The following is an 11,564-nucleotide window of genomic DNA, read 5'->3' as shown; positions in this document are numbered from 1 at the left end:
GGGATAGGGGTTGTTCAATGAAGCAAATTGCTCGCATAAATACATGTTTTAGAGCGTTAAAATGGAGACATATTGCTTATGACCAGATATATTAAGACAGCTATGTGGTCTTAACGCATTTTAGTAGCGTTAAGCACCTCAATGCTGGATGCTGGACGGTTTCCATGGTGACGACACCTATTTGTCAATACTCGCTGATGGGCGTTTTGTATTGCTTCCTACATAGGCCTAATGCTCCAAAACAAAATACAAATCAGTTATTTTCGGTCTCTCCCCCATTAATAAGACATTAAATAAATGCTTAGTTTCATGTTTCCCACTCGTAGAAAGCAGATGATGTAAAGGCCACCAGAAGTTATTTTTATGTGTATTTGAATAATTTAAGCACATTTTTTTTACCCTTTCTATTCATGGGCTATATCCAGACATCCCTCTCATAGAAATTACAAAGAAAAGATTTAAATTTAGATTTTGAAAAGATAGATTTAATTATTTCCCCAAATCTATATGTTGCCATTGCATATCAAGTCTGACCAGGGACCCCCTACCTTCAAGGACTCAGTGAACCCCTGTTAAAAACCACAGATCGAAAGCAATCTCGAGGTGCCTCTTAAACAGCTCCAGGCATTGGACAAAATGTTCCATGTCAGAGCTGTACTCAGTTTAAGCCTGGCGTGCAGCTAGTTAGTAAAGCTATGCCAACATCGACAGGCACACTTCAGAGGCATTGTGCCGCTTCACAGAAAACACACCTTCTCAGCATATGACATCGGCTTGCCAATTGCAGTTGCCAGCTACCGTTGAGCTTGCGTGAAGTCTAATCTGGAAAATTAAATAAAAAATTGGCATTGCAAGAAAACAATTATTCAAGTAGACAGAGTAGAGAATTCATGCAAAAAGAGAAAGACCCCAAAGAAAAATAATGGATGAGGAAGTAAAAAACATTCATCCATGTTCATCAACTAATATTCTATTCTAGCAAACTAACATTTTCAGTCCCTTGTACACTCGCAGTCCATCGCAAAAGCTCAATGGGAAAGTGAAGACAACATTAAAACTCAGGTCGAGTGCACCACTATCCCTGGGCAGCTGTAAAGCCCTTGTGCATAATACTGTCTAGAGGAATGAAACACTTTTGCATTGTAGGATATGATGTTCTGTAGGCTTGAATAATTTAGTTGTTGGTATTTTGTCTGTATTATTGCCCTGCCGTGTCCTTGTTTTAACTTGCAACTTTTATGTATTGTATTTTGTTGTTACTCTCCAATATTTTAGTAAAGGTCAATGGTGCAGTGGATAGCACTATTGCCTTGCCACAAGGTTTTGGGTTTGAACCCAGCTGCACTTGGTGCCCACTGCTCCTATGTTAAATGCAGAGGATGCACTTCATTGCCATAGAAGGCAATGACAATTATGAATAAATAAATAAATAGACGCCAAATATTAGTGCAAATTGTTGGACACTGCTGCATGTGTTTGCTTGTATATATTTATTAGTCTGAGTTTCCATTGCCTACAGACATTAATGTATGGCCTGAGAAAAAAACAGGTCTTGGTTACACATCAGTAGTTGTTGAACCACAAATTCTTATGAAGACTTTGGTTTGGACCATTAGTTCCCTCTAGTGGATACATGAAATTAAACCATTGCCAATGGTCTAAACCATTAAACCATTGCATATTCATTTTGGTAGACACTGTTGGCAAAAAGTAGCAATGACTCAACATAGCCGATACACAGTGTTGAACAATTTAAGCACAGCTGCTGAATTGCCTTGTAAAGGAAGTGTTTGCATTTTACACTGATTTTACCGGCTCACTGATTTAAAGGAGTCTATTACCCCTGTAGTGAGTATGGTGTCACAAAACTGTTGTCTCTGTGCATCATTATGAATAAAGATCCTAATCCTATTTCATTAATAATATGTTGTATATCAGATTAATATTTTGTGCTAGACATTTTTTTATAAATTAATTTATTTTAGCGAATAACATTTCTTATGAAGTACAATACATGGTCTAGAAGAGTAATATTTATTTTCTTAACTTTCCTGCAATTTGTATTTTAAGCACAGTAGCCTATATTATATCCACCATAGAATAAATATTGTACTTTTTTCAGAAACAAGAAAATGTCGTCAACACAAGAAACTAACTAGTACCGCGGTGCTTAGAGCTGACAATATCAGCGAGAATGCTAACTGCATACTGCAAGAACAAAATACATCAGTGAGTTCATGAAGGCCCTGATGAATTACAGCTCACAGTCTACTGAACACAACTGTGTACAAAGTGAAAAAGGGCAAAATAAATAAATAAAATAAAGTAAAATGAACAAACGTTTCTGTATAGGCCTTCATCAGTACAGAAAAATGCAGCTGTGACAAGCACTTAAATAAAGGAGTCAATTTGGATGTCTCAACTCAAGCTGGAAGACGATATTCTTCAAGATAGACATTAAGCAATTTGCAATTGTTATTGGCAATCTTTTTGTACACAGTTGTGTTCAGCTGTGAGCAGTAATATATAATAAATCAGCGCCTTCATCGACTAACTGATGTAGTTTGTTTTTGCAGTATGCAGTTAGCATTCTCTCCTTTGTACTTTTGTCAGAGCCATGGATTTTTATATAAACCCACACATATCCATTTCAGACTATTTCACATGATCAAAGCCCTAAATATAGACAGATAAAACTTTCTGGGGGTTTTGAGTAGTATTTCTATTCCTGAAAAGAACCCTATTGTAAGGGATACACGGTTTCACATTCACGGTTTCCACTGGGGGACAGCATTTGATAGATTGTTTGGACAGACATGTTTTGAAAAATTCAGACTAAAAACAGACATATGATGTGATATATTTGCATTTTAAAATAATGTTTACCAAGATACTATACAAGTGACTAACCCTCAACTGAAACCAATATAATTTAAATGAGTTATTTCAAAGGGGATTCCAAACTGACTTCAGGGGTGATCTCTGTTATTCGGAGACCCCAGGAATCAATGTTGGGACCCTCAATTAGAAGCATGATACTTCAGTTTGCCAATGACACAAAACTGTCTGGAAAACTGTTTGGAGAAACACCAAATGGTTTCCTGAATTGGGCAATATTTAGAAAACTGCGTCCAGTCATGAGTACAACACTTAAAAAAAGGGTATAAAAGTACTTGCAGAGAGTCTTGACATATTCATGTTGAAGCTTGTATAGCGCAGGATATACTCTTGAAATGAGAGTCAAGCATGAATCTAGGTTGGCTAAATGGCTTGATCTTGTCATGAAACAATCTTATGAACAGCTTTTGTGAATTACTGCACAGTACTGATCGTGATTCATGTATATGATTTACACAGCACCGTTAGCGTACCCCAGAAGTGTTAGGAAAGGGTTTCAGCAGTGGTGTGTAAGCCTTATGCGCAGTCTCTCTCAGGACAAGTTACTGAGGATGCCTCATTGCCCCATGATTTAAGGCCTCTCCAAGTCTTCCCGTTCTCTCTGCAGGTTTTATGTTCAGAACTTGGGAATTATTAATGACGGAGGATGTGCCTCTCTTTTAATTACAAACAAACCCAGTGATGCTCAATGTGGGAAAACTAATAGCCTTAATCTAGGAAGATTAATTTCCCTGCTAGCTCTTACCTGAGAGCCTTTTTAATGTAGGGGTTCTTTTTTCTTTTTTTAAAATACACTGCCATTATTGATGACACTGACAGGAATAAGTGCAGACTGAATAACTGAACTTGTTAGAGCGAACGTTGTTATTGATATCGTTAATTTTATGAACACATTGACTTCCAAATGCCTTGACCATAGAACGTCTGATAAAATAACTGCCTTAACAGCAATTGTACCAAACAAAAACTACGGCCATGAATCACAGCAATTAAACTGGATTTAGATAACTATGACTTTCTTCGATGGTAAGTTATTACAAATAATATATGCTGTAGAACAAAGAATATTAACAGAGAGGCGGAAGAGGTAGAGCTTCCATTATACATTTGCCTTTCTATTTTGACATGATCAATTTACTTGGCACACACCGCTAGGTATTATGTTTTTCGATGACGTTGCCTTTATTTCTTTATATTTCTTGAATTCCCCCGTAGAGGGCAGTAGAGAGGAATGCAGCTGCTCATTTGTGTCGCTAAGAAAACCTCCAGCTATACTGTAGGTGTCACCGTCGTCCAGTTCAGTATCCGCCCTCCATTGGCTCAGATTTGAAATGATGTGGTGCCTCCGGGCTATTCCAGATTTGTATGCAACGCGCTGCGATTTACAGTATTCGACAGTGCGATAAGCTAGCCCATTGCACATCCTTACAAAAGTACAGTAGCCTAGCCGAAACATTCTTTTATACGTAAAAGAGCCCTAGTCCGAGACGCACCTATTACATCCGCTTCCACGCAGCTATCGACAGTTCTGCAGCTGCCCGTGGCAAAACGGAGCATGCTCTTTAATCCTAGCACAAGCCATAAAGTGGGATTTACAATTTACAACTAGAATTTACAGTTTAGCTATTTGCCAAGCGCTTTTAGTCAAATCGACTTACAAAAGTGCTTTCCACGTGGTCAGCAAACACAACTAGAGGCAAAAGTTAAAAGTATCCATCGTCACAGATAAATGGAGAGAATGGTTAGTCTTGTTAACCTCATAATATTTTATTATTGCATGAATTTAATAGCTGTCACAGGTCATCACCTACAAATTGCGTGCAAAGTACCTGTACAACATATAAGACGCAGAACCGTGGTATACTCACTTAATATTCGAGATAATGAGTAGCCTATAACAATCACCTGAAATCTAAGCGATCCATTTGCGCCGCCTATTTACCGAAATGTAAAACAGAATGATAACATAATGAAAGCAGAGTATAGCCTTTTAACTGTAGCCTACTCCTTGTAACCGCCGCACAGACACAGTAACGAACTTTTTGGCGCAGCAGAAAATTGAGGCAGATCAATTTTCCATTTTCTTAAGGCTGGGCCGCTATCTGGTGCCAAGCTAATGACAGCGCGAGCCACGGGACAGGAGTCATTCATCAAAGCCGCCTTAACAGAACTGTGAAGCCCCACTCTCCGCTCATTAGTTCGACCAAAATCATTTGTGAGTAACTACTATCTCGTGTGGACCACGAAAGGCTGACTGACACAATCTAATTGCGGGCGTTGCTTAAAAAGTAATTGCACATTTCTCAGCCTAGATTGGAGCGATGCAGCAGTGTCTACCCGTGCGTAACTCCGGCGCTCTTCCTCCCAGCCTCTCCGGCGCATTTATGCGCTGTCCAATACAATGCTGTTTGAGAATGGATGAGTAGACGAGTTGTCAGGGTAGGGCCAAGCGCGTACGATGTGCTTTATGGATCTGTAGTTATGCAAATGCGCAGGGCAAGGTCCAATCGTTTTTGGTGTATCCACTTTCAATAAAAAAACTCTTGGCCCTTTCCCAGGCTCCAAGGTCACCTGCTTGGCATCATGCCTAATGCTAAAATTAAAATTTACATATTCAATTTTCTGAACAGATGCCATTTTCCATAGAAACTTACATAACCTGGCATGGCAGCAACCCACACGAGAATCGAGCCTGCAACATCCTAGAGGAGAAGCCAAAATCTTAACCTTGGGCTAATCTTAACCCGTCCATAGTTTACGATAAGGGCCCAAGGTCATTGCCAAAATAATGGTGGACTTGCTTCCAAAAGTACTGCCTGGTTTATATTTCTTCATCCAGCCTACTGTCTATTTTGAAGAAGGACGTTACAATGTTAAAATACTGAATCCAACCACTCGCTCCAACCAGACACTCAAATATTACAAAGAAAGAAATGTGAAAAGCTGGCCCAAGTCCTCTGCGTTTGTAACACTGAGCACACAGCAGGCTAGTTTTCAGAGCCACAAAGTGTTGGTGTGATTGAGTGATGTGTTTTGTGGAGAAATAAAAGCCAGGAATAACTCTGCCCAAACACTGCAACCGTGAATATATAAAAGCAGGGGACCAATGGAAAACTGAGAGCATGTTTATCAGACACTTACAGGGGTTGATAGTGTCTCATGACTTTTGCATAGATCCATTCTGATGGACTGAAAGTTTGATTGACCATGTCCAGGTCAATCAACAATGATATTTTAGGAAACAATCGAAATAGTTGTATGAGAAAAAGTAATGTGCCGTGAGCTCTGCCTTCGCACAAACATACTAGCAGTTAATTAACAAGTTAAATCTCTATTGGGGCGTGCTTCTATGTTCAGTACCCGACCCCTGCCACCTAGTGTGGCGTTTGGATGAAATCTGTTCACGGACTGGTTGTGTAGGATGTAACTGAACTTGCTTTCCAAGAGATGTTGCCAGGACGCAGTGTGTCTTCTGGAATGTACTGTGGGCATTGTGCTGTGATTATGCAGGGATGGACTGGCCTGGGGTGCTGTGGTCCGATGCAAGATTGTTTTATGGGGGCCGGGGGGGGACCCCTGCGTGCCTGGCTCAAACACATTCCCGCACAAGCCGGGCAAAGGCAGGACAGGCATTGCGTTGAGTGAAAAGTCGGAAACAAAATGGCCGTTATGATGCAGAACGGAAGTGGACCGGTTCTGAGGAGCAGCCATTGACTATGTTCCTCTGCAGTTCAGCAGATGCCACCCTGGCCCAGATGGCATCTCGGGGTGAGCGGAAAGATCCGCACAGCTGAGCTCTCCCTGGCTTTCTACTTACTTTCCCAAAAAATCCATCTGCTCCCCCCACTGTCCGTGTACTCTGGAAAACCTCCACCGTAGTTCCTGTGCCCAAAGCCCCATCCCCCAATCCGGTCCCAACCGCTCCCGACCAGTGGCATTGACACCCACAGCCATGAAGTTAGTGTCAGGACAGGACGTAAAGCAGTTGGGGTGTAGAAAGCTGTTGGTGCCCAGCTGGTCTGTGCGTGTATATTGCTTGGTTCATCCTAATAAAAATAAGATCACAAGTGTCTGGAGTGGCTTGTGCCAGTCGTGGGACCCAAACTGCGCCCCCTGCAATGCCCCTTCATGACCAGCAGGGGGCGCAGAGGATGCTGTGGCTGCCCATGGTACTTGCCTCTCCTCAGTGGCGCCTGGAAGGCAGCAGGTTCGGCTCAGCCCACCACAGATTATGTGTACATACTACTTCACAGGCAGCTTTTTCTTTAATGTATTTTTTGCAAATCTATCTGTATCTATGTTACTGAGCTAGCTGGTTTAGTAAGTTTTCACGTTCGACAAGCTGCTGCCTTCCGGGCTTCACTGAGGTCAGGGAAGAACCTGAGGCGCTGTGGCCTCTTCCTCACAAGCCCCTTCTGCACATGAACTCACTGGGAAACCGTACCAGCATACTGTTCACAGACTTCAGCTCTGCTTTCAGCACAACTCAACAACACATCATGATCACTAAAGTCAGTGTCAGTGTCAATGCACAGTATACAGTGGGAAGAAACTGCTGTATCTCCAGAACCGCTGTGCTGTGCTGCAAACACACACAACATGCAAGACAGGTGTTGTAGCCCAGATGACGCACAGGGCAATAAACATGACAGGTGTAATAAAACTCAATAAATACAATAAGAATAAACTCACAGGGCGGGGTAAAATAGGCACAAGTGTTATACACAAGACTGTGCGTTGTGCAATTTGACGTGACAGGTGCAATAGAATGCAATAAATACACAGGGCAATATAAAACGATGTGAGTACACACTGCTCAATGGATAGACATAACAGAAATGCAACCTGGCATTAACAGTGCAATAGGAGCAGAAAAAGAGCAAAGGAGTGCACTTCAGAGAGAGACTGTTGTGCAACGGATAATGATAAAGTTCCGTAGAGTAAATATGGCTTCCGTCAGGACAGTCCCGGGGAGTGAAAGGGTTAAAGGTTATAGGAAATTGAAACAGTGACAGGATAATTCAGATATAGCAATCGGACCCAGACACCTGAATGCACGGCCTCATCTCATTCAGTGGATCCACAGCTTCCCTGGTACCTGACCTCAGTCTGTCAGGGTTATGGGCTGGCTGTCACCACCAATCATCACACATCCAGCCACCGCTCCTGCGAGCGTCCTCAGTCCTCTGCTATACGCGCTCCACACAAATGACTGTCAAAGCCCATCTCCCACCACCGTCTGCTGCGAATGCTCTGACGACGGCAGCGCCGTATTAGCTCTCCGCGATAACGCTGACTCACTCGCCACCTACCAGAACACGTTTACGCTCTTCTCCGGGTTCTGCGCGGACACATTTTCCACAAGTCGGGGTCACAGGGACGAAGGAGCTGACCGTCAGCCCCCCCTGTCCGTGGCCGGAGTGTCAGCCTTTTCACACACCCGGGTATCCCTCATTGGCCGAAGTGTCAGCTTTATTCCACACCCGGGGATCCCTCATTGGCCGAAGTGTCAGCTTTATTCCACACCCGGGGATCCCTCATTGGCCAAAGTGTCAGCCTTTTCCCACACCCTCATTGGTGGAGCACTTTGACCACTGACATACACAGTAAAATGTCCAGTGTTCATTCAACTCTAACAGTTTATATGAGTCCGCACTGGCTATAGTCGACACGTATAAACTGTAAACGAGAGTTGAGAGTTTTAATACTGAAGATTTTATACACATACACACACTTTGTTGGCTTAATGTTAACACTTATTAAGCCAACAAAGGCTAATTCTCATCTCATCTCCCATCTTTCTTACTATATTGTAGCAGCATTGAACCTGTTCCGCACAATGGACTCATGCTACCAGCCAATATGGTAAATGGTTGGCATTTATATAGCACCTTTATCCAAAGCGCTGTAAAATTGATGCTTCTTGTTCACCCATTCATACACACACTCACCATCAGCCATGCAAGGCAGATCAGGAGCACTTTGGGGGTTAGGTGTCTTGCTCAGGGACACTTTGACACACCCAAGGCGGGATTGAATCGGCACCCCTCCGACTTCCTGATGACTGCTCTTACCGCCTGAGCCAATGATGTGGCCTGAGCCTGTATGGATGCACTTTGGCTAAAAGCATCTGCTGATATATGACTGAACTGTAAGGTGTAATCTATGTAATCAGTGCTCAAAAAAAAAAAAAAAAAAAGCAGAAATTAAGTCTAAATATAAAGCTAGAAAAACTTTGCTCTCAATGTTGGTGAAAAGTAAGTGCTGTCAGTAAGTTGTCTGGAATTTTACTGGTGTCTAAAGGAGTTAAAGTATTGGAATAATTATTTATTTAAAAGAGACCTGATTGATCGCAGTGCAGTGCAGATGAAGATCACAGTTAATGGTTATTATACACGACAATCCATTTTCCAATACAATGCAATATGAACTCTTCATCTCACAATGGGGTATTGTGTTTAGGCTCCGAGGGAAAACGCAAACACATTATATGCATTTCAATGCACACTACGTGACGTGTTTTAGAATATAATGTGTACTGTATTGCTGGTTTCTAGACTGCAAACATTGTTCCCCTCCCACACATGACATTAATTTGACCTCATGTGTTGCCACTTGACACTGTTCATCAGACGAATCTGGTCTGGAGCAATGTGTGTGTGATGAGTCGACCACTTGTCCTTCGCAATCATGAATCCAGTAGCCACTCCAGTTGCCCCCGCTCTACAGTCTAATGTGTGTGTGTGTGTGTGTGTGTATGAGAGTGTGTGCATGTGTAGGTGCATGTGTGTGTGCGAGTGTGTATGAGTGTGTGTGCATGTCTGTGTGTGTGTGCGTATGGATGCGCAAGTGTGTATGCACCTACGCACACCCACATGCCATTTTCTATTGATTCCAATCATTATCCTTCTGGGGACCATGGTTTAGGGCCTCATTAGTTTGTTGTGCATACAGGTCCATGGCCCCACATAGGTAGAAATACAAGAGTTTATGTGTGTGTGTATGTGCGTATGAGTGTATGTGTGCGTTTGTGTGTATAAATGTGTGTGTCCACATAGGTGTGTGTATGTGTGTGTGCATAGATGTGTATACATGTGTATGAGTGTGTGTGTGTGTGCATAGGTGCATGTGTATGTGTGTATGAGTGTGTGTGTGTGCATAGGTGCATGTGTGTGTGTGTGTGTGTGTGCATAGGTGCATGTGTGTGTATGAGTGTGTGTGTGCATAGGTGCATGTGTGTGTGTATGAGTGTGTGTGTGTGTGCATAGGTCTATGTGTGTGTGTATGAGTGTGTGTGCATAGGTGCATGTGTGTGTGTGTATGAGTGTGTGTGCATAGGTGCATGTGTGTGTGCATATGTGCGTATGCCTGTGTGCACGTCATTGAGCCCCTTGGCTACATGCTCTTGCTGATCAGTGTGCAGATTGTCTTCCTGAGTGGAATATGATTTGCCGTAGTGAAATAAGTGCCCTGGTAATGCTCATTTCCCGATTGTCATGTTCCGTAGAAGAGCAATTCAGACATGGAAGTCTCCCATGTACCCACTTTGTGTGTCAGCACCTTTGATTTAATAATGGGTTTGAGCATTCATATGTAGCCTGTAATTTTGAAGACTTTTCTCTTTTTTTGTCCCAGCTTAAGAAATGAAACACTATTTTTTCTCCAATTTTCTCTTTCGGCATAATGATCAGTCAGCTAAAAAAATGATCTCAGTATGTGATTCATTATTCATTATAAATAAGGTCTTATTTAGGACTTATGAATGTAGAGTGTATTGTTAAATGCTTTTCTTTATGTAAATGTCTTTATGGCATGGACAAATGCTGTAATGTTTGTAAGACATCTGTTCTCCAGCTTAAATTGCCATTTTGAAAGAGCAGTCTGAACTGTCCTTTGAAAAGCTTTGCGCAGTAGCGTGTTTCCTCTGTAATGTATCCAGACATCCGACCGCTTCTTTAATTCAGAGAGAGGCAGCTGGCACATCTAGCATTGCTCTTTTTTTTCCTTCTTCTTCCATTTCAAGCAAAGTAATAATTTAAAATGTAGGCTTATTAAAAATACTGTGCTTTTAATTTGTCTCAAACGTTCTTTGTTACATGTTATTAGGCTTTGAATTATTTATTATTTAGCTGATGCAAAGTAACATACAGTTGATTAGCCTGTCCCGGGGACAATGCAGGGTTAAGGACCTTGCTCAAGGGCCCAACTGCTGTGTGGATCTCTTTGTGGCTACACCGGGGCTTGAACCACCAACCTTCTGAGTCTCAGTCAAGCACCTTAGGCACTAGGCTGCAGGCTGCCCCAAATTAGTTGTGTTGTACATATGAATGAAAAACATTCAGGAGGTTTTGGTTTCGAGGTGACAAACTCTGATGGAGTTTTTGACATCTTCTCACTTTGAAATTAGCAGATGTGGCCATAATGAAGCAACAGATGTGGCAGTGTTAAAGAGACAGAATTCAAACTAGGCACATAGTCCCATCAAAACCTAACATAGAGCTGTGTAAACATCAAACTAAGAACTGAAACCAAACATAGAACTCCACTTGGACAACACAGAAAGCAAACTGCACGCAGCGCTCCAAACAGACTTAACACTAATCTTCACATTGAAATGTACTCAAATAAAACATGGAGCACCACTAACACTCAAGGCAAATATCTGC

The sequence above is a fragment of the Conger conger genome, chromosome 1 (assembly GCF_963514075.1).
Source record: "Conger conger chromosome 1, fConCon1.1, whole genome shotgun sequence".
NCBI classification, from domain to species: Eukaryota; Metazoa; Chordata; class Actinopteri; order Anguilliformes; family Congridae; genus Conger; species Conger conger.
The sequence above is the reverse complement of the archived record's forward strand: the minus strand, read 5'-3'. Positions refer to the sequence as shown.